The 21,864-nt window shown below is 42.8% G+C and overlaps 2 long non-coding RNA genes across 2 annotated transcripts; one reads left to right on the top strand and one right to left on the bottom strand.

The window, feature by feature from the left end:
• Window positions 1-1,471: 1,471 nt before the first annotated feature.
• LOC146187266 (uncharacterized) lies at window positions 1,472-4,129 on the bottom strand. Its single transcript, XR_014708229.1, has 3 exons — window positions 3,722-4,129; window positions 2,505-2,593; window positions 1,472-1,794 (listed from the first exon to the last, which is right to left on the bottom strand). It is a non-coding gene; the product is annotated as an uncharacterized LOC146187266 (long non-coding RNA).
• A 2,011-nt stretch (window positions 4,130-6,140) lies between these two features.
• On the top strand, window positions 6,141-12,348 carry LOC146187267 (uncharacterized). Its single transcript, XR_014708230.1, has 3 exons — window positions 6,141-6,476; window positions 8,003-8,059; window positions 12,020-12,348. It is a non-coding gene; the product is annotated as an uncharacterized LOC146187267 (long non-coding RNA).
• The last annotated feature ends 9,516 nt before the right edge of the window (window positions 12,349-21,864 follow it).

The following is a 21,864-nucleotide window of genomic DNA, read 5'->3' on the forward strand; positions in this document are numbered from 1 at the left end:
ATTAATGACAAAATTAGAGAGCACGCTGCAGCAATATCGGAGAAGTCAGACACCAACCTCGCAGTGCACTGCAGAGGCTGCTTTATTTGTATTTGCAAAGACCAAAAATGTCCAGCTGACCTTCACAATGTTAAGGTTTTGAGAAGGAATAAGGACAGGTTAACAAGGGAAATTTTCTAAGCACGTGCAATCAGGAGCTCGGAAGACCAGTGTGTTACCACGCCTTCAGTGGTACTGTTGAAAAAGGAATCAGATTACGCTTGTTGGCAGGATGTTAGATAAGGAATAAGTTAGCTGCAGAGGTAAAGTGAAGGGAGAAAAGATGCGCGGGTTCAGATCAATATAGTTGTCAGTGCAGCGTTGTCCTTGTGTCTGTGTGCGCTTCTTCGGTTTTGTTCCCCTGCTCTGCTGCCTCCTTCCAAGATGTTACACCAATTAGCTCAACATTCTACTCTATTATTGTTCAACTGAGTGATTTCATGTGAAAACCAAAGCCTTGAATGTACACGGCATTGCGCTCCACTGTTTAGGGTATTTAAAAGGCAATAGATGAGAAATGTATGTGACAGTCAAGCACAGCAAAACTGAACATGCCGCGCCTACATTTCTTGCCATCACTCCCTTGTGTTTCGCCCTGCAGCTCGGAAATTTCTTTCTTTCCCTACTTCTTGCTACGCTTTTCCGCTCTTTTACTTCTGAGTGAACTGCACCACCTTCCTTCCATATTCATAGCCACCTTTACTTTTTTATCCTATGCACTGCATTCTTTCCTTCACGGTTCTAAGGCTTATGTAAAGTTGGCTCCTTAGTGTTGGTGAGCCTGATGATAAAGCCATTAAAAAAGCAGTTTTGCATTTTTTTTTATATCTGCCCTTCGATTCTAAGTAGTGCGTGTGCAGTGATGTAATTTCAAGGGAAGTACATCCCCGTGGCCAGGTGCACTTTACGACAACTGATTGTTACCAAAAATGTTTTTACCATTTAGGCAAAAGATGTCACTTATGGAAGAGGAACTGGGACTTCAGTTTCATTTTACTATATCCGAGTTTACTATAGTGGGGTTCCACTGTATTAGCACTGCGCTGCGTGTTCGTTTATTGTTAGTTTCGCTGAGCTAAGACAGTGCACTCTTAGACAGGCCCTCCAATGGTTAACCGGCTTCAAGACATAGCAATAAATGAACCAGCTGTGAATAGACCCCTTTCTAAGTCAAGCCAGAGCTTTGAAATCAATACTGGGTTGCAGGCAGTCACAAATTTGCAGTGATGGCAGATAGGACTGGGACAGGCATTGAAAAACATTCCTCATCATCTGTCTAATTCTGCACATGCACCATGCCAATCATTTAATGTGCCAGAGAGTGCCATGTAATGATTGATCACAGGCCTTTAATTGTGACACTCAATTGTACCGTGAAAATCCTTCCCCATTTACAAAAGTAATCATTAGCTGTAACATGACGTGTAGAAATTGACACAGAGAGCTGAGGCTGTGTGATCACTACATGCATAATATGATGCTGCATTCCCAGGCCATTAAAATTGCAAACAAGCCATTCATTTCTCCAGTAGACACAATATGAAAAATTTTTGACTGATTTTAACTCTTATTTATGTGGAGGATCATAATATTGCAAAAGTGTATTTAAATTGCCAATGACAATTTTTTATTCAATATGAGTTATGCATAGATAAGCCTTCTAACTACTTCAACATAGCCAAAAACATGTAGTTGCTTACCTTTTGATCTAATTCCAGCCTAAGATGCTGTCTCCCCCTTTCGTTTTCCTGGCTTCTATTATACAAAAAAGAAACACCATAATTTTTTTTTTCAAAAATGAGGTTTAACTGCTTAAACACAAACAATTTAGAACTGATTCCTAGCTTTTAACAAGCAGCAGTCATTCATCAATAAGAGGCCTGGAGGAATGTAAGAGACTAATGGTATAATGAAGAATGCAATTTGAACATTATTTTCAATAGCAAGCTGTGGTACTTAAGAGAATAGTGAAAGCTTAGCATCAACACTAAGGCAACAGGTGATGCCACCAAGCTGCCCTTTAAGGCTCAGAAAAATAATTTATTTTGCCAATGTACTGCATGTTAAACTCGCTGAAATTGGTGTGCCAGACTTACTGAATAACATAAAAAGCTTTCTGCTGAATAATTTGACAATCTACCAGCTCCAAGATGCTGTGGAGCTGGCCGATACACATGGGGTTCACGACCACCCTGTACAGGATTTCTGGCTCAAACAGGCTTCTGCAGCACACTGCTAACTCGAATAAGGAAGTTGCTACATGATGATCTTAAAACATATCTTAATGGCCTGCAGATCTATTTATATTCTGACTCTGTCTCAGGGATTAGATTGCAAACGTAAGCATTTTATGCTGTTGTCAAAGAAGGAAAACAATACATTTTTACAGAAATCTAAAAAGCAATACAAAACATTTTCTCATTATGGCCTATAACACACGAATGGAAGGTACAGAAGACAGAAACCTTGCTGGTCTTCAGTCGATGGGCATCACCATATCCCTCCTCTTCCTCAAGCATTGCATTCAGTAATATTTCCAGATTGCTGCGCACAGCTAGGAAGAAGAAAGCCTATTAGCAGACATTCTCATACCCGTCTTTGCTTCACTCTATATTATGGCTTGTGAATGACATCACTTGCCTTAACATACAAATGGCACAGTTCAAAATTGAGCTCTTGCTCTGAAAAAGCAATGACTACGTTCATATTTGTTTTTACATATCGAACACCCTGGGCGGGGACACTTATATCCCCACCCACGGTGTCCGATATGCAAGAACAAAAATGTTGAAGCCGACATTCACCACTTGCTGTGGGACTGCCCAGCACTGAAATTGACACGAATCCGGAACTTGGCGATAGCTAGCCTACCAGCAAACAATCCTGCCTCGTATATCACCGGGACGGAGGGACATCATGCTCACTCCTTCACTTCATAAAATCACCCAACCTTTTTCCATTAATTTAATCATTTCTTCATTCTTCATCTCATACCCTACTGATGCCCTTAGGCAGTAAATATCGTTAAAAAAAAAACAGACGGCACAAGCAGGCAATGTACTTTCCGGTTCTAACCAAAAAACATTGATAAACATTCGCCGGTAAAAAAATTACGGCATCTGAAAAACCCAATAACGCCGGTTTTTGGTATGTAGGACCAGTTCTTGACGAAAAACTTTCCTCTTCCGTCCCTTCAGAGTACAGAAACAAGCATAAAGTATTTTAACCATGGCTCCACTTGTTTACGTCACTGCAAAATCCGGACACTGCGATATGTGCCAAAAGTCTTTCTGTGGTGTGACATCGTATTTTCTTCTCCCTTAATACCAACGTTGGGGAAAAAAAAAAATTACTGCACTGTCGACATGTTGAGTACTACGTGCATGCCCCTTCTCCCCAAGGAGGGCCGTAAATATAAATAACCAAAGAACCTGGGAGACCCTGCACAGCTCTGACCCTGAGACCCAGCTGGGCGCGATCAACCTGACCGAAGAACAACGCGCACCAGCCAGCATCCGAGGCGAAGCGCCAGACGCGGGTGGAGGAGATACGCGAAGTCTATTCCTCCTTCTTGATAAACATGCATGCATAACGCCACAGCGAAATAGCAACGCTATCTGGCTCAATGCAAGGGCGCCAGTTCTACATCTGCAAAAAATACAATAACAGTCTGTATACTTACGGCTGAACTTGACAGCTTGCGCGACGAGCAGCTTTGATGAGCCAGTTGGCCTCCGTTTTTTATCCTCTCGGGCCAGGCAACGTTTATCCGATTGACCTTCTGTGAAGGGCCGCTGAACGTCGGCAAGGTTTTTGAGTTACGTTTGACGACTGCGTCGTGCCCCTGAATTACATTAACATACTCTACAGCAAAAGACTCATCGGGAAATTGGAACAGCGCGAACTTGAACAAGGTATCACATGTCACCAATGGATCCCAAAATGGCCTAATCGCACGTGTGTCGCACCCGCCACCTATAAGGAGTAAATAATGTTTCTGTCTCTTCTTTTAGTAGTAACTCACACCATTTAGCCCAAATATAGCCCTTGTTATTCTATTTTAACGATCTTTTTCCTCATTTATTTTTTTTTCACTTATGACATCTTTTTACCATGTATACAAGCATAGCCTCCGAGATCACCAAACAATACAAGCAACTTTTTTTATATATTTATTTTTCAAATTGTATAGGCCTACACGACACATTTTTGTCTCGCTTGACATTGACACACACAATGTTCTTACACAGCTCCTTCTGCATCTGCTTTTGTGTCTGCTTAGGTTTTGTAACGCACCATAATGTGTACAGCTTCATATACAAAGGCGTAGCAATTTCATTATCAACTCCATTCTTATTTTATTTTTATTTTTTTGTCAATTAGCGGTCGCCGTCGTCAGACAAGTCGTACTGCATGTTGCTCCTTTTGCCCGGAAGTTAACGAAGAACTCGTCCGCAGCGTTATGAGGACGATTGTTCGAGAGGATAACAATTCGGCTTTCTGTCTCGGCATCATTTGTCTCGGCATCATTTCACTAGAACTGCTAGCTGAGAGGCGCACACAACCACAAAACATCAGTCATGATGTATGTGCACCCCTCGAATGTATTCAGGAAAACAAAAGGGACGCAGGAGGTTTAGGAGGTATGATCTAGTCCTGAAAGTGGTATACGTGAGTCCCTCTTAATCACTTGAGTAAGAGACAGAGAAGATAGGCATCGTGGCCATCGTGGCCACGGACGTACCGCCATGCTACGCTCTGTGGCCATTTCAACGTGTTAGCAAACACATCGCAAGACATCGTCGCTACCGTATTCAGCTGATTGTAGTACATATGTGAAAGAGCATATGTGTGATCCGTACTAAGCTCGCCATACGTGTCTGACACGACGTCCCGTATATTTGCTTGTGTTATATACGTGATCGGGATTGGGGCAGGGGGTCGGTAGAACACTGCATGGGAACGGGCCGCGGGCCGGGGCTTTCTGTGTATACAGCTTCTTTCGGAAATGAAGGAAACCTGCCGCTGAATTTGGTCCAGTGATTTATTTGACGCCGAATAAAAGAAAGCGTATTGTAGACAAAGGAGTAAAATTTCTTCCCAAAACTCTCTCGACGAAACCTTTGCTTCTACAGATACTACTGCCCTTAATTCTCTGTTGAGAATATTATTACTGTAAGTTTCTTTTTTTTTTTGTCTCATCTTGGCTTATTTTTATGACTGGCGGTAAGCAGTACATTTTTAAGGCGTCTGCGCATGCAGACTTTGTCGGGCCTGGGGCGGGCCTAGTGGAAACGCGGGCCAGGTACGCGCCTGGTTCATGTGTGCATGGGCCAGGCCCAGTCTCGGGCTTGGAGTTATGGGCCCGGGCTGGGCTCGGCCTTTAAACGGTGGGCATGGGCCGGGCCCGGACCGGAAAATCAGGTGCAGTGCTCTAGTCATGGGGTCGAGCGTGTGTTAATGCTGGAAGCACGTAGAGCATGAAAGCTTGCAGCGCGAACCCAGGACCCTTTTTGCAAGAAATTTCTATAAGCCAGCCAGATATATCAACTGGGAATTAAGTTCTATAAACAAATTAGACCATGCAATTTACCATGGGCAGTATCAAATAACTATATATGGTCCTTGAAGAAAAAAACTATGGCAATTAGACCATAATCGTTCAGCGGTTCAATTGTGCAAGTGCGTTACTGCAGGAAAGCCAAATTCAATTTCGAGTGACCCGAAAATTAGTCTTGTGCCCTGAACGTTCGTTTCAACTTGGATACCGCGGCTGCGCTCATGTACCCATGCATGCATGTTCAACGGACAGTCCTTCACGCTCTTCAGCGTTTGAATTTTTATCCCGAGAATGAAAACGAGTGAATTAAAACGATGTAGGCCAAGGATTCTGTGGCTTAAAGGCTACTGTTGCAAGGTAGTTTTCACAAAATACAAAAGGCAGGTGGCGCATAGTACCACTTAATTTCAGTGGTATGTACATTTACGTTCATGATCTACACTATTCACCAGATATGTGGCAGTTATCTATTTAATCACCACACCAACTACACCAAACCATAGATCCATAGAGTTAATCGACAAACACACACCGCTTTGCCAAGGGAAGGCATAGGCCTAGCTGTAAAGGCAGGACGATTTCTGGATACGTTTTATTGGACTGATTCGTCGATGTGCGTTCTGTGACAAAAGGGGGACTGTGGAACCTGTGGAACGACGCGCGCTATGCCTTTAAGGTGCAAACGCCACCTTGAGCAAGATATGTGCTCATGCACAGAAAAACAGAAAATCGGCGGTTCAGAATGCACATGGCTGCCGAGACCTCTCATGCCTCTTCGAGCGGTGGAGCTTCTGACTTCGACGCCCCCAGTTTGGCGAGATCTACGACGACGACAGTTCTACCGACCACTCTGCAGTAGTACAAGGCGGCCGGAGAGGTAAATATATACGTTCGAACTCGGTTGGCTAAAGACGCGCGGACAGACTTTACTAAAATCTGGGCTTGCTTTCATGGTGTTAATTCATTTCATTTGAAAACATAGAGCCGAGTCTAATAATTGTTTTGGGGTCGGAAAGCGCGATCTTTGAGGAGCGTCTCATTTGCATAAGTGTGTGCGCAGTCGAGATCTCTCGTAAAAAAAAACAAACAAACAAAAAAAAAGTGGCGGAGGGGGGGGGGGGGGGGGGGGTTATAAGTACGCCAAACATCCCGGAAGTTGCTACTTTGAATCTCTCACTGCCTGGGCGCTGGACATTACACTGACGCCATGTTTACTGACCTTTTACAGTAATTGGCACGGTATTCCGTACAGCACCTTCATAGACTAAGTGTCATCTTAAATAATCTCTCTGCTCCCAGTGGGCTGCAACCTATGAGAGTAGGAGGAGGGGGAGGGAGGGGGGGAAGGGGCTTTGTTTTAAGCTGCATCATATATGCAATCACAAATAATGGAACTTCCAGCAACAGGCACTTAGAGAGAAAACCAGAACCCCGCATAATCTTTGTTTAGCTGTTGAGAGACCTTGTCGAGATGCAAAAACAGGATTTCTAGGAGGTCCCTTTTTGTGAGGTGATCTGCACTTGCTTAGTGACTGGAGAAGTGATTTTAATGGTTTACTGTGAATCTCACAGTCCTGTGGTGATAGACAACATTGAAAAAATGGAACTGCGCAATAAATGAGATAATGAGGAAAATATTTTTCTGCCACCACCGTCACAATTACCCTACATCTCTCAAATAGTTCCATCAATGTTTTTCTGCCGCTTTGGAGGAGGAAAACAGGCCATATCAGTGTGAGTCCAGGACTAGTCTTTTATGCATTACCTCCAAGTCTGATTGTTAAATAGCTTGTGCTTGGATTCTGTGAGCTGAAATTAAACTAATGCATCACCCTTGCCCTAACTCTACTATTTTATTTCCATGCGGTTAACATATGAACCAGGATATATTATTTACATTATTAGATATATAGCATAGTAGGAAGGGCCGCTGTGTGTGTGTGTGTGTGTGTGTGTGTGTGTGTGTGTGTGTGTGTGTGTGTGTGTGTGTGTGTGTGTGTGTGTGTGTGTGTGTGTGTGTGTGTGTGTGTGTGTGTGTGTGTGTGTGTGTGTGTGTGTGTGTGTGTGTGTGTGTGTGTGTGTGTGTGTGTGTGTGTGTGTGTGTGTGTGTGTGTGTGTGTGTGTGTGTGTGTGTGTGTGTGTGTGTGTGTGTGTGTGTGTGTGTGTGTGTGTGTGTGTGTGTGTGTGTGTGTGTGTGTGTGTGTGTGTGTGTGTGTGTGTGTGTGTGTGTGTGTGTGTGTGTGTGTGTGTGTGTGTGTGTGTAAGGGGGGGGGGCACATGCACTTCAGCATGTTGCATAGAGCTCTGCATTCGAAGCTTTACTTCAATGTATGTTAACGGTGTGCCCGATGTTTCATGAAGTCGGCTGATTTAATGTCTAACATCTATGCTCTTTGTTACCAGGTTACACAGAGCATTGATGAAGACGAGGATAGAGAGGTGCCCCTGGATTGATGCCAGGTATGAAAAAGGCTTTTGGCAGAGAAAGAGAATGCTCATGGCACAAAGTTGTCAGTGTTTAATTACATATTTGTTTCAGTTGCCCCCACTACAAGGAACTTCATATTTGCACAGTACGAAGTTTCTCGATTTATAATCTGGTATCTAATTTTCAGCACAGTTCAAACTAAGCGCAGTTAGCATAGTTTACACATGACATCTCACACTGCATTCTTTCCTTGATGGTCTTTATTTTGAGATGTTTCAAAATACCTTTTATTTCTCTGTTGAGAAACTTGGTGTCCTATTAGAGCTGCCACTAAAAAGTGATAAATGTGATAACCAATAACCCTGCCTTTCTTACACCAGGCCAAAGCAAGATATTGCTTGCCAGTAGGCACTGATGTGCAAGACACTCTCCTGGAGCAGCCGGCAACAGCGCATGTAAAATTGTAACATTTTAGTTCGGCCTGTCCCAGAATTTGTTATGGAAACGTTACAGTAGCTCTTGTGCTTGTTTTTTGTTTTTTTTTTGTAACCTATTGTGCTGCAAGTAGAAAAAGAAAAGAAGATTGAGGTCTAAAGATCCAAACTAAAACTGCAACCAGGGTCCAAGATTTCAATTTTTTTTTTGTCAAGTTTCAAGTTTATTGCACTTCATATATGATAGCATTACATACATAATAAATAAATACAAAAGGAGTCCCATAGTGAAATGTACTGTACTGGGACCTCCTCAGCTAATTAAAACGAGTTATGAAAGGGAGCAGTGGTTACAGCAAATGTACAAAGTAAAAATATAGTATGTTATAACAATAATAATTTTTTCCCTTGCCTCTATAACAAATAAATGTTATAGAGGCAAGGAAGAAAAACTCATTCTGAAATTATAGAATACCCCACAAAGAAGTAGCCGTAGACAGAACGACAAGTAGTATCATATCATAAAAAAAAATGAAAGGAAGAACAGCAGCATAGCGTAAAGTAATACAAGGAAATACAAGTATCCATTATTCAAATATTAATACAAACAAGTGAACATGTGCAAGAAAACAAGTTTTAAAAGTAACTTTTTACGAAGTGTGTATGAAGTATTTCATTAGTTGGTGGCACTGAATGATTGAAGAATTGAAGAACAAAATGAGCGCCATTAAAGAAATGTAGCAAAAGACTTGATTTGATGTCCGGAGGTATGTTATTCCATGCTTTGGCTGATGTGAATCCAACTACGGTAATAGTGCACACTCTTGGCAGGAGAAAATTACTTCTGGACGAAAATCTAATGGTATTGGGGTTAGTAAGATCTTGACGATATATAAACTAGAGAAGATTGTTGTTACTAACAAAACAATATGTGAAAGTGCCTAAGTTATACGTGAGTAAGGCAGAGATGGGAAGAATGTTAAGTTGCTGAAAAAACTTGGGAATATTGGCACGGTATGGGCTGAATGTAAATATACGTAAAGCTTGGTTTTGTACGTGTTGTAGTGGTGTGATGTCACGTGTGAAGGATATGTGAAATCCCAAGTCGTAATGCAGTAATTAAGATGACTATGTATGAAAGCATAGTATTATGCTCATATTCATGGAGAAAGGACCAGGTTTGCAGGTTTGAAATCCATTTATCGCTCTGAACACTGATAGCCTCAGGCAAGAAACAGGAATTAGTGGCTGAGTTGCTGCTAACGCAAGGAAATGGCTTGACAAAAGCTGAAAAATGAGAGCACCTGTAGGAGGATAGGGTTTCCAATGTCACCAAGTTGCAGTTTCCAAAATACACAGTGTTATCAAGTGTGTTTACCATGCTTAGGGGACACCCTATCTGAGGTTGGTCATCAATAAATATAAGGTCACTCACTAAAGTCTGTTAATTTGCTTCTGTCAAGCTTTATTGATGACTTTAAAATCATAATTTTAATGCCAATGACACCTATAGTTGTATGGATTTACTGAAAAGTCAGTGGCTCTTCAGATACTTTTTATTTTTTTCTTTCCCACCTTTTAATACCTGACCCATATCACAAAACAGCACTTTAAGCCCTGGTCACATTGTTGCATAAACAGGGATGTGGCTTTGATATGCACCACGCTGAAGGTTTTTTAGTTTTCTTTCAGCTTGAGTGTCACTCGTGCTACCAAGAGTGAGATTCTGTGATCAGTAATGCCTGCGATAATTATGCAAAAAGCAGTTCAGTGACTTGGAGAGGTATGTCAGTGTGATTTTGGAGGGAAGTGGATAAACAAAAATATGCTTCAAGGCTTAGTCAGGGCTTTGTCACCTTCTATGCACCAAGATTGGTAGGGCCTGAATTACTCTTTTCTCCTCTAATTTAGCAGCTGCGCAAGGTGAAAGCAAAGAATTGCTAAATATATACTTAAATATTGTTTAGCAGAATCAGACCTATGTACGTATCTAGCCTGACCATTAGGAGGAGCCATGTGTGGCTCTGGAAGAAGCAAAATCATGGTCAGTCAGTGCTACCACGTGCATCTTCACGTTTTTGCTGCAACAAGAGCACGCCATAATTACCCCTCGCTGCATACAATTACTCGTGTCTGCCATAGGATGCCACAATGTTAGGAGACTCAGGTTATCATAAAAGACATAAAAGATGAGTGCTTGACCTATGGCAATGTAGTTGCTTAAGATTTACACTTTTCCAATGTACATTTAGTTATTTAAATGTTTAGTTCTGGAGAATTGCTGATTTTAACTCTAATGCCGCCAAGAATACTAAAAAAGGTGCTCTTCCTGGCTGAATATCGTTCCAGATACTGAAATTACGAACACTTTTTGGCTTGCAGTTGGCAAGCGGCCATGTAGCAAACTTGGCTTTCCAGCGTTCACCATGTAGCATTTCTCCTTTTCCTTCCATTGACTCCCCTTAACATCCAAAGTGTTTACATATACGGCTTTAGGTGGGCGTTTCAATCAATTTCAGTTATAACAGTTGCTTTTAAAATTATAATTGCCATATGAGCGCTTAAGCCTTTCACATGCAAGTGAGAACTCCAGCAATTTCTGCCGGAGTAACTAAAAGACTTCTTTTGAGCTGTCACGGCAGCTCGAGCTCTCCAGTTCCAACCTGTTGGAAATTTTTTGCTGTGTCGATGCCGCTCACCACTGAGTTCACTCAATTGCTTGCATGTGGACCAGCCTTTATGTGAAGATTTAAAAAGTAATTGAACAAATTTTAGTTAAATAGGAAACTAGCAGGGATAGCTATTGTCTCTTTAAACGTTTATCGAGCCTCATAAACTGATTATAAAAATGAATTGCATGTAGTGGCCATCCTCTCTTTTTTTAAAGAATTGGTTCTGTTGTGTCCACTTTTCTGCTCCCCCTCCTTGGTTTAATGAAACTGCCATGCAACATTGATTAATATGCTACTGTCATATAATAGTTGTAAGTGGCGTGCAGTGCTGTTCATGAAGCTTACCATGGTATGAATATTTTAAGCTTCAGTAATTTCAGAAAGGAAAGCTGGGCTAAGTTCTTATTGAGTGAGGCAAGATTTTCTCCTCTGGACTCACATTTTTTTTAACAAAGCAGGAATAAGTGCCAGTACCTTATCCTGTGCCAAGTGATGCAGACAGCTCAGGTTCTGATGAAGACTGAGGTCCTCAAGTGAGCATGTTTCTTTTTTTCTGAAATGCTGAAGATTTAAATGCCAGATAATTCCATCTTGACACCAAAAGCTTTGAATGAAGTGCAAATGTTAAGCATTTTGGGCAGATAACCTTTCTCTGGCTTGCATGTTCAGTACATGCTCACCTTTATGCTGACCCTAACAAATGTAAAAAAATGGAATTTATCATGCAAGGAACCATATCGCACTGTTTGTCAGTAAAATACACCTGTCATTGTATCAGTTAGACTCTGCTATTTGGCACTTATGTATAAGTGGACTGTAGGAAAATTTGATGTGAACTAACATTTTCCTCCAATTAATATTTGTGGAATATCTCATTTATTTTAAGATGCTGACTGCAGAGCTCAACAAAGTACTTTGCAAGTTGCTGATGAGAGGACACAAGTTGCAGCCCTTCTCATGTCCTATGTGATGCGCCATAAAGTCAGCGACCAGGGGGATGACAGACCCGCTGGACCTGCTGAATATCATCTAGTACCCAGAAAAAGCTCAAAAAATTGAAATATACTTGCTTTTCAAAGCTTTGGGTGTACACATTCCTGAAGCTGAGAACCACTTCTATTGTCTTGATTGTACCAGGTACTTGGGTAGTACAGCTCAGATTGAGATTCACTGCGAGAACTGTGAATGGGATATTGACATAGCCTTTTGCTCTTCCTTCCTTGTAGTTCCTTTGAAAGAGCAGCTTCAATGAATTTTTGGGCAGCAAAACTTGAAGTTGCTTCCGCAAAGAATCAGAGGAAGTGTGATGACGTAGTGGATGGCATAGAACATGCCAGGCTGTCGGCTGATTTTTCAACTCACACTATTTCACTATTGTGGAATACAGATAGAATTAAAGTGTTTTAAAAATTAACGTTTGACATCTGGCCAGTTCAGTGTGATATTCTTGAGCTGGACCTTGCAGTCTGAAAGCAGAACAGGCTTATGCCTGCTATTTGTTTTGGTTTTTCAAAGCCAAACATGACCACTCTTTTTACACTCTTTGCAAAGGAGCTACAGAAGCTTTCCTTAGGATTTCCATTAGTTAAACATGGAGAACAGGTCCAAATAAGGGTATTTGCAGCTGCATATTCAGTGGATGCCATTCGTTCAGCAGTCGGAAACTATAAACAATTTAATGGTTTTTATGGGTGTGGCTGGTGTTACTACCTCGGGGGCTCTTCGTACGAATATTGAGATCCTGCTCCAGTGTGCAGGACTGCTGTGAAGCATATTGAAGTGGCTAGAAAAGGCACATCTTAAGTGCCTGTTTATTAATAGAGTCAAGGGACCTTGCCTTGCCGTGACTTCGTTTTGATGTGGTGGATGGTTTCATCCCCGATTACCAACATTGTGCCTGCTTTGGTGTCATGTGACAGTTACTCAAACTGTGGCTAGAAAGCGAGTATGACTGCCCTTGGTAGAAAAGAAACAAATTGACTCAGCTAAATAGCCTGGTGTTGACCATCTCACCTCCAATAGAGATCACCTGCACCCCAATGAGGTTTGAAGACTGAGCTAGGTAATTGGAAGGTGTCAGACCCCCTGCAGACCCCCTACCATGCTCTGTACAGAGGAGGGCTCCTGCTTCTTTGTCGAGCAAATAGGTACTTTGGGCATACCACTTCTTTCTTTTTATTATTATTTATTTTATTTTCTATTATTATCATTTTTTTGCTGGAGGTGCTGCGATGTGCAGGTCTGAGTTACTCCTTTAGACTGAACCAGCTCTGCTAGATGCTTTAACAATAGTTACACGAGTTGTGTCGATACATTTCATAACTCCTCTGTGGTGCACTGTTATTCACTGAGGCTTGAGCTCCAGAAGCCTGCAGTATTGGTGCAATAGGCATTACCTTTAGTAAGTGTCGGTTTCCTCTTTCACTCCTTGTTTCCACTTGTGCAGCTTTATGCATTTTGGAAGTTTTCCAGTCATGGATGCTTACTGAGTTTTTTATTGCCTTTACTTTTACATTTGTCATTTTTGCTCATTCTTTTTCCAATTGTATACATACATATATATATATATGTACATTTTACTTCTCCCTGCTAAGTTTTCTGCCATTGTTACAAGTAAGCTTGTTTTTTTTCTGGTCATGTGGCTTCTATGAGGTATGTATTTATAGTTGTGCTTCATTTACCCTTTCATACATCTTTCCTAATTTTGCCTGCTTGGCGAGTATTTGGGTACAGTTTAAACCTGATGTAGTGAAGGATGTGTTCTCTGTGCATCTTCTTTTTCCCATTATTTTTTTGTCTCTATGTTTGTTTGTTTTTCACTTTCTGGCTTTTCATTTTTTTTTCTTTTGCACCTCTTACAATTGTCGTCTAACGGGCCTGGAGGAAAGTGGTGGCACATGGAGCACTGAACGCAGGGCTCCACTTGGGAAGAAAGAGATAAATGAAATAAAAGTTGTTCCTCCTCCTAAATCTGCTACTAATATATCTTTGTCAGTTAATGAGAGTGGGCACGTTCCAGATATCTTGTCCTTGGTGAAGTGAATTCCTCGCTGCTGGCTTACTCAGGCACATTGACAAGATCTTGCCTTTATAAGAAAAAGTTGCTTGCCAAACTGCACTATAAGCACTTGCTTCCACCCTGATCAGCTTTTGAAATGGTAATGAAGGCTTGGAGCATCATGTTTTGAAAGGGTGATATAAAACGGGAGAGAGGGGGGCGAGTGATCTGAAAAGGCAAGCTGTTGGGTATACTTATGTTCATCTTGACATCTATTCATTAATAGCTTTCTGTTGCCATTGAAAGTCACAATCAAGGAGTCCAGCAAGGTCATATAACATTCACTGCTCTTGTGAATGCTTGAGGCAGCGAGGCTTGCCGATTCTGAAAGTCGACAGTTGGAACTTGCATGTTCTGTGCAGGGTCGGTGCCAAAGTTGGCTAGAGCTGTTGTGTCAGTGACAGAGTGGCAGGCTCAGTTGGCGGCAATATCAGTAAGAATATTGTAGATTATTTCGTCTTCATAACAATATTGTTCAGCGATTACCAAGCCAGCGGCTTCCTCCCATTTGTTGAGTGTTATGGCAGCAGTAATGGGGCAAAGGGGGCAGGTGGGCATCAGCTTCTTAGGCTTTGACTGTCTAGGCTTTTGGCAAATATGGTCAGCTACGAATGGGCAGGATGCTTTGAAGTTAGTGTCTTTTATTGTGCCTTATGTGAGCATGAATGTATTTAGCACTAATCCAGCGGTTCAGGGCATAGCCAAATTGTCTAATGCTTGTGTGTCTGCTTGTAGTGCTTTCACACTAAAAAGAAACAATGGGGACATAGTGGATTCAAACCCAGGAATTACTCATGGGAAGCAAGTATGAAGTGCTGTAGCTATAACTGCAGTGGATCCCCCCATGTGCAGACCGCAACACACTCTTGCACTGTGCACTGGATGTCCTCGTCTCCATCAACTGCCACCTGTGCACAAAAGCTTTCACACGTCTTACTCGATTGTTAAATTTTTTTTTGATGCTCAAACAACTGGGTTACAGGGAACTACATAGGATGGCTAAAACAAAGGCTCATAACGCAAGATGAAGCCGTGGTTGTCTCTGGCTTCGTGAATGGGCTAAGCTTATTGTTTTGACTCCATTGCTCTTCGGGTGTCACTTGGCTGATTCTAATGGATGGCTCGTATTCTCACTTATTTCATTTTGTAGAACAGGTGCTGTTATATTTTGATTCTATTATTTTCTTTGTGCAGTCACCATTCTTTGTTGGTTTAAAATGTGTAATAAATTTTTTGAATGTCTTGCAACCTTCGTGATTATTGTCCTACAATGATACATACATCACTGAGCAGCTCATAAGTTGCAAAGGGACACATGAGTCATGATTTCCAATTTTCTGTGCTTCCATATATCCGTAAAGTTTCAACACATTGTTTAAATATGATTTCAGCCATGCCTACTTGATGAAGCAGCGAGTCTAGAGCTCGAAACTTCATAGCTTTTTGCAGATTCATTAAAATAAAGATGCCAGATAAGAGATTTCCTTTTTTTTTGCACAGAAAGGAACAACTATAGATTGCAACAAACACTTGTTTGGAAAGTTAGAGGGCATAAAGAAAAGCTGTTTTCTTTTACCATGATGAAAATAACCACATTTTGCTCAGCCTGACTGGATTTTGAGCGTTAATTTTCTGTCTTTTGCAGAGTTAAAAAATAGCCCTGGCCTAAAGCGCTTACCTAAACACCCCCCCCCCTTTTTTTTTTGTCCTTACTCACTTTTATCCTACACTTCTGCAATATGCCCCATTTTATTCTATATATATTAAATTTAAGAAGGACAAGATGTGATTATTGCAATTAGTGCGAGAGTGATGCATTAGTTTGGCACCACACAGAACAGAAGCAAAGCCATTAACAGTCAGACATGACTAGTCCGGCACTCACTCTGACATAGCCCATTTTCTTCCCCTAAAGAAGCAGAAAAGAACAGACAGAACTATTTGAGAGATGAAGGGCGATAGTGATAGGGATGAAGGTGGCGGTGTAAAAAAAAATTACTTGCATCAGCTCTTTCAATTACATTTTTTTTATGTAGTCCACTGTCACAGGATGGAAGCCCGTTATACTTTGTGGCACGGGCAGAGGCTCTTTATTTTTTATTCCTTTTGCATGCCTCAACATAATATATGTCACAGGATGGAGGGGAAACTATTAAAACTTCTGTGATAATATAAGCAGGTGCAGATCACCTCACATGAAAGGAGCCTCCGAGAATGGTGGGGAATCCCTGCTTTTGCAGCTCGACAAGGTCTCTCCTGTTGCTAAACAAATCAGTCGGATTAAGCAGGGACCCCGTCTCATTCTTAGTTTTCCTCTTCATACCTGTTGCTAAGTTACGTTATTTGCCGTCCTATATATGAAGCAGGTTAGAATAAATTGGCCCTCTCCTCCTATCTTCGGAGATAAGACCCTGGGCCGCAGCCTCCTTAGCCCACATCTTAATTCAGCGCTGCTTGGCCACCAGCTCATTAATGGCCAGAGATTAAGACCCGCAGTAGCAAGAAGTCCCTTTTAAATGAAAAAATATTGGGAAAGATGGTCAGCTTGATGAATGTAGCTCAGTTTGACATTATCAATATTTAAAACCATGCAAAAGTTGGAAAAAAAGTGTGTTCCAGAATGAGTAAAAAGCCCGACCTGCTCGGTCTCATTTTGTGCAAGAACTTTTTGGCAGTTTCTTGGAACAGGAGCTTGTGGGTAAATGCAACATTGAATGGAAGGAAGGAACAGCTCAAACGGACCGGACGTAGGAAGGCGAGACAGGCGCATGAGCAGCTCATGTGTCTGTCTCGCCTTCCTACACGTCCCGTCCGTTTGAGCTTTTCCTTCCTTCCATTCAACATGAACCAGCCAGCCCGCAAAGCTCTCTTCTTGAAATGCAACATTATGTCTTTTGCTTGTCACCATACAGTGCAATAGCGCCTATGTGTGTGTCAATTTTTCTGCTGGATTAAAATTTCAGAAATTGTTGAGCACTCTTTCTGTGAATGTAGCTTTGTTGCATATGCAAAAAATATATCTTTCATTACCTTTGAAATAATCCACAGAAGGAATTAAGGGTTGAGCAATGAATATGGGTTCTGCACACTATTCGAAGCACTGTTTTATGTGTTTAAAAAAGCTCGCACGGTAATAGGTAGTGTAATGTCTGTGATATTGTTAGTGGCCCCAGGTCCACCAGGAGCCAGAGACAGCTTGAACACACATGGCAATGTAGTGGACCCACGGACGGCAACGAAAATGACAGGAAAACAATAAAACAAAAAGAGCATCCTACATGAATGGCATTGTTTAATGTCAATGGCTGGCAGCGAGGTGTGGGACAGCAGCGTGCGTCGCCTGCATGTGGCTTGGAGCGCTGAGCGCTTGCGTCAGATAACATACGGGCTGGCGGCTGGCAGGGTACCATGATGCGTTGCCGAATGCCAGTCTCACGCGGCCACATTACCTGACCGTTCCAGCTAACAACGGCATCACTGTTCGGATGCGCACGTGCGGCCAGTCCGCACGAGCTGTCATCCACATCTACATCATTACAATGCATTTTTATTTGCACAATGTTTAATGATCATTAAATTTAGTCCCCAGTGTCCGTTTATTAAAATTGTACTTTTGACAAATTAAATACACATTTGCAGAAATACATTTTTAGTTCATTGCCAATATGCTACCCCAAATATGATTTTCAGCACTGATCTTTGAAGGCAGCTTGAAGTGTGCTTGAAATATATTTTCAAGGAATATCCATTTTCATAATTGAGGTATACTTTAGGCACATTGCTTTCACATTTACAAAAGTACATTTTAAATTCATTTTCAAGATGCTGCCCCAAATATGATTTTAAGCATGGTTTTTCTAAGGATGCTTGAAGGGTGCTGCAAATATATCTTCAAGGGCCACCCATTTACTATACCTGAAGTGTACTTCAGACAAATTTATTTCATATTTGCAAAAGTACATATTTAATTCATTTTAAGTATGTAAAAAATGCCTACATATTTTTTCACCTATTTGAACTATACTCGAAATGTACTATCAGATACGATATTTTTGATACATTTTAAAAATACATTTTGAATATTCAGCAAGGAATTTGATGAATATATTTCAGACATATTTTGAGCACATTCGTGAATACGAATTACATTTAAAATGCGTAAAAAATATGCCGCTGTGTATTCCAAACGTACTTCTTTTTGCTAAGGGTAAGTCAGACGAAGACAGGCAGAGCCATCCTAGACTGGGTCGGACTCCAATCTGACAGAGGCCCACAGACGAAAACATCTATCCCACCCAACATAAAGGAGCACATATTGGTACCACCTTTACCTCGAAACATGCACCCAGACTACAACAAAGAACGCAGAGAACACAGAGCCAAAGCCATCGCTAAAAGAATGAAACGCAAAGCAGTCAATGAAGTTGCTTATGTAGACGCATTATGCGGACGACACGGAGCAGCTGTCTCGGCAGTAGTAAATGGAGAAGGTGCACCTAAAATTGCGGCCTCAACACGCACCCGCGACATTAATACAGCTGAAGAGGTCGCAATAGCGCTCTCATGCACTGGTACACAGGCCAAAACCATAATCAGCGACAGCAAAACGGCTGTCTGGAATTTTGCAAAAGGACGGATCTCAGAGGAGGCCAAAAGTATTCTTCTCACAAATCCCATTACTAGAACCATATCCATCATGGATACCAGCACACGAGTCTGTCCCTGGCAACGAAGCTGCGCACCTGCTGGCCCGAGATCTCTACCACCAGGCAGCGGTAGAACAGCCCGAATGCAAGGGAATTAAAGATTGCGCTATTATATACAATGAGATCACAGAATCATACAAATTAGATCGAAAAGTATACCCTCCCCCAGATCGGTCTCTCACTAACAATGAAGCACGCATCTGGAGGCGATTACAAGCCGATAACTACATCTGCCCTGTTTGGGTTTTCTTAACACAGACAGGGGAGGAAGGAGATACTAAATGTAAAAATTGCGGACAAAAAGGCACGCTAGATCATATAATATGGCAATGCGCCGATTCCCCAGGCGCCGGCATTAACATTGATAGTAGAGAAGCCTGGGAGGTTTGGCTGCGGAGCGGAGATCCCACCGTTCAGCGGCACGCGACCCGCCTGGCGGCTGAGGTCGTGAAGAGTGCTTGTAACATCACCTGACCTAAGCCTGCGGGGCCCTCCTGACCCGCTCCCCGGCCTGCGTGCCGGGGGCGGGAGATGAAGGGCTTCTTTTCGGTGCAAATAAAGTTTTCATTCATTCATTCATGTGCCGTTGCGAGGCGAGGCCGCGCGTGGTGGCTGCTGCCTAACTCCTGCGCCCGCCGCGAGCGGCGCGCCTAGCGGTGTGACGTAACGCCATCTGCTGCATGGAAGGAAGGAAACTGGAGGAAGATGAGGCCCTTGCCATTCCCGATGCATTAGAGAAAATGTGGCGGAAGTGACGTCAAAATTTAGGGTTAGCCAAGTCGGGCCATTAGCAACGGCGACGCTGTTGCTATGAAAACTCGGGCCACTAGCAACAGCGTTGCTAAGGACCCTAGGTACGTGAGCGTCTTGGAGAATGGTTAAAGAAGGAGGAGAGACGTTGCAGCGTCCGGTCGCGGCGCGGCCGCTCCGGCTTCAAAAAAATGATGTCAGGGCCTCTCCTAAGCTTTCCTTCCTCAATGATCTGCTGTAAAACCGGGCGCGCGGCGCGCCGTCGGCCAGACGTTGCAATGCCGGCTACCACGAAAGCCGCTCGGCAGAACGCAAAGAGAAAAGAACGGCGTGCTACGGACACCGAAGAAGAGCGTGAACAGAGACTTTCTAAGTGGCGTGGCCAGTATGCCGCTCGGCGACAACGTGCAGCCTCTAAGGGAGTTGCGTTTATGAGTATGCTTAACGCCATGGATGACGATACAGAAGCGAGCAGCGTATCTCTAGCTCAGCGGCAACCCTCTACGGAAGTTACTCTTATGAGTATGCTCAACACCATGGATGACGATACAGAAGGGAGCAGCGTATCTCCAGCTCAACGTGCAGCCTCGACAGCAGAATCTACGGAAGAATCTATAGACTAGCGCCCTGACTTTATGAGTATGCTAAACGCCATGGATAGGCATACTGCAATGTGTAATAGTTGTACACAGAATAACCAGGTAATATCACTGCGTAACCACAAGTCCAATCACAAGCACCGCCACCAGCAACACTACCAGCTGAACTAAGCGTAGCTACAGTATTGCTTTCGCAATCACTAGGCTTAACCAAGCTAAGCCTTCAGCCATTTTTTTATAATTCTAACGTAGCAGCCTACGATCTTGGATTTCAACGGATGTCGGAGATGGCAGCATTTTTTGTACTGAGCAGGTCAAAAACAAACTCGGTAAGAAGTTTGCTGTAATACCCGCAGAATTCAAAACAATAAAAATTTAAAGAGCAAGTGCTTTGAAATAAATTAGTGATTTTAGCCCCGCACCCGCTCCAGGGGAATCTTAAGCACCCTCAAAATGTTTTGTACGTCCAGCTGCGATGGCTTAGTGGTCAGGGCGCTTGATTGTTGTGCCAGCAAAAAGGACGTCAGCCCGGCCAGGCTGGCCGACTTCCCAAGGAGGACAGGCGTAATCCACTTGTGAAAATGCTACATGATCGCATGCCACTCGTGATATTCCCAATATTAATTGCAGCACTCCACTGCAGGGCCTTTATACATACTGCAAGCATGGGAAATTTAAGTTAATAAGTGCTACGGTGACGCAGTGTTTAGGGCGCTCGACTGTTGTACCTTGGGATGCGGGATCGAATCCCGACATAAACTATTCAATGGAGGCGAACAGCAGGTGTCCGTCTTCTGCGCGACAACAGTACATAATAAAGAACCCCAAGTGGCCGAAATTTCCGAAGCCCACCACTATGGCGGGTGTCTTGTTTCTCATATCTAGTGTTTCTTTAGGACATGAAACTTTATAATTCAAGCCATCACTAACCGATACTAGTTTTTAATTGTGCAGAGAAAAAGTTCAACGGGGCATTTCAAATCTCTAATCTGCGATGACGCGAAAGCCTCTATTGCGCAGTGGTCGGAAGCCCCCAACTACGGTCCCTCTTTCTCACTGCTTTCACCCCCACCTTCCTCCTGTCCCTTACGGCATACCCTGCCGGGTGCTGCAGTGGTAAGACGCCCGACTACTGTGCCGGAGTACCCGTGTTCGAACCCAACCTCGGCGGCTGCGTTTAAATGGAGGCGAAAGGAAGAGGCGTCCGTGTGCTGTGCGATGTCAGCGCACGTTATAGATCCCCAGGTGGTCGAAATTACTCGCAGCCCTCCTCTACGGCTCCTCTTTCCACTCTCACTCCCAGCCTCCTCTCTTCCCTTATGGCGCGATTGAGGTGTCCACAAAACACATGTGAGACAGTTACAGCGCCTTTCCCTTCCTATAAATCAATCAATCAATCAGTTTTTTCCTTACGGCTCGATTCAAGTGTCCGTGGAGAATTGTGACATGAAACCCCATAACTTGGCCAAGCCATCACAAAGCGATACTAATTTTAAATTGCCTAGGATAAAATGCTACGGGGCATTTTAAATCACTAAACTGTGACTTTTTTTTTTCTTTCCTGTGAAACAATTTAAAACACCGCTTATGCCTGCGGTACTGCGTCTGCTTGTATATA

This window comes from Amblyomma maculatum, chromosome 6 (assembly GCF_055883805.1).
Source record: "Amblyomma maculatum isolate TAMU_Amacu chromosome 6, ASM5588380v1, whole genome shotgun sequence".
Taxonomy (NCBI): domain Eukaryota; kingdom Metazoa; phylum Arthropoda; class Arachnida; order Ixodida; family Ixodidae; genus Amblyomma; species Amblyomma maculatum.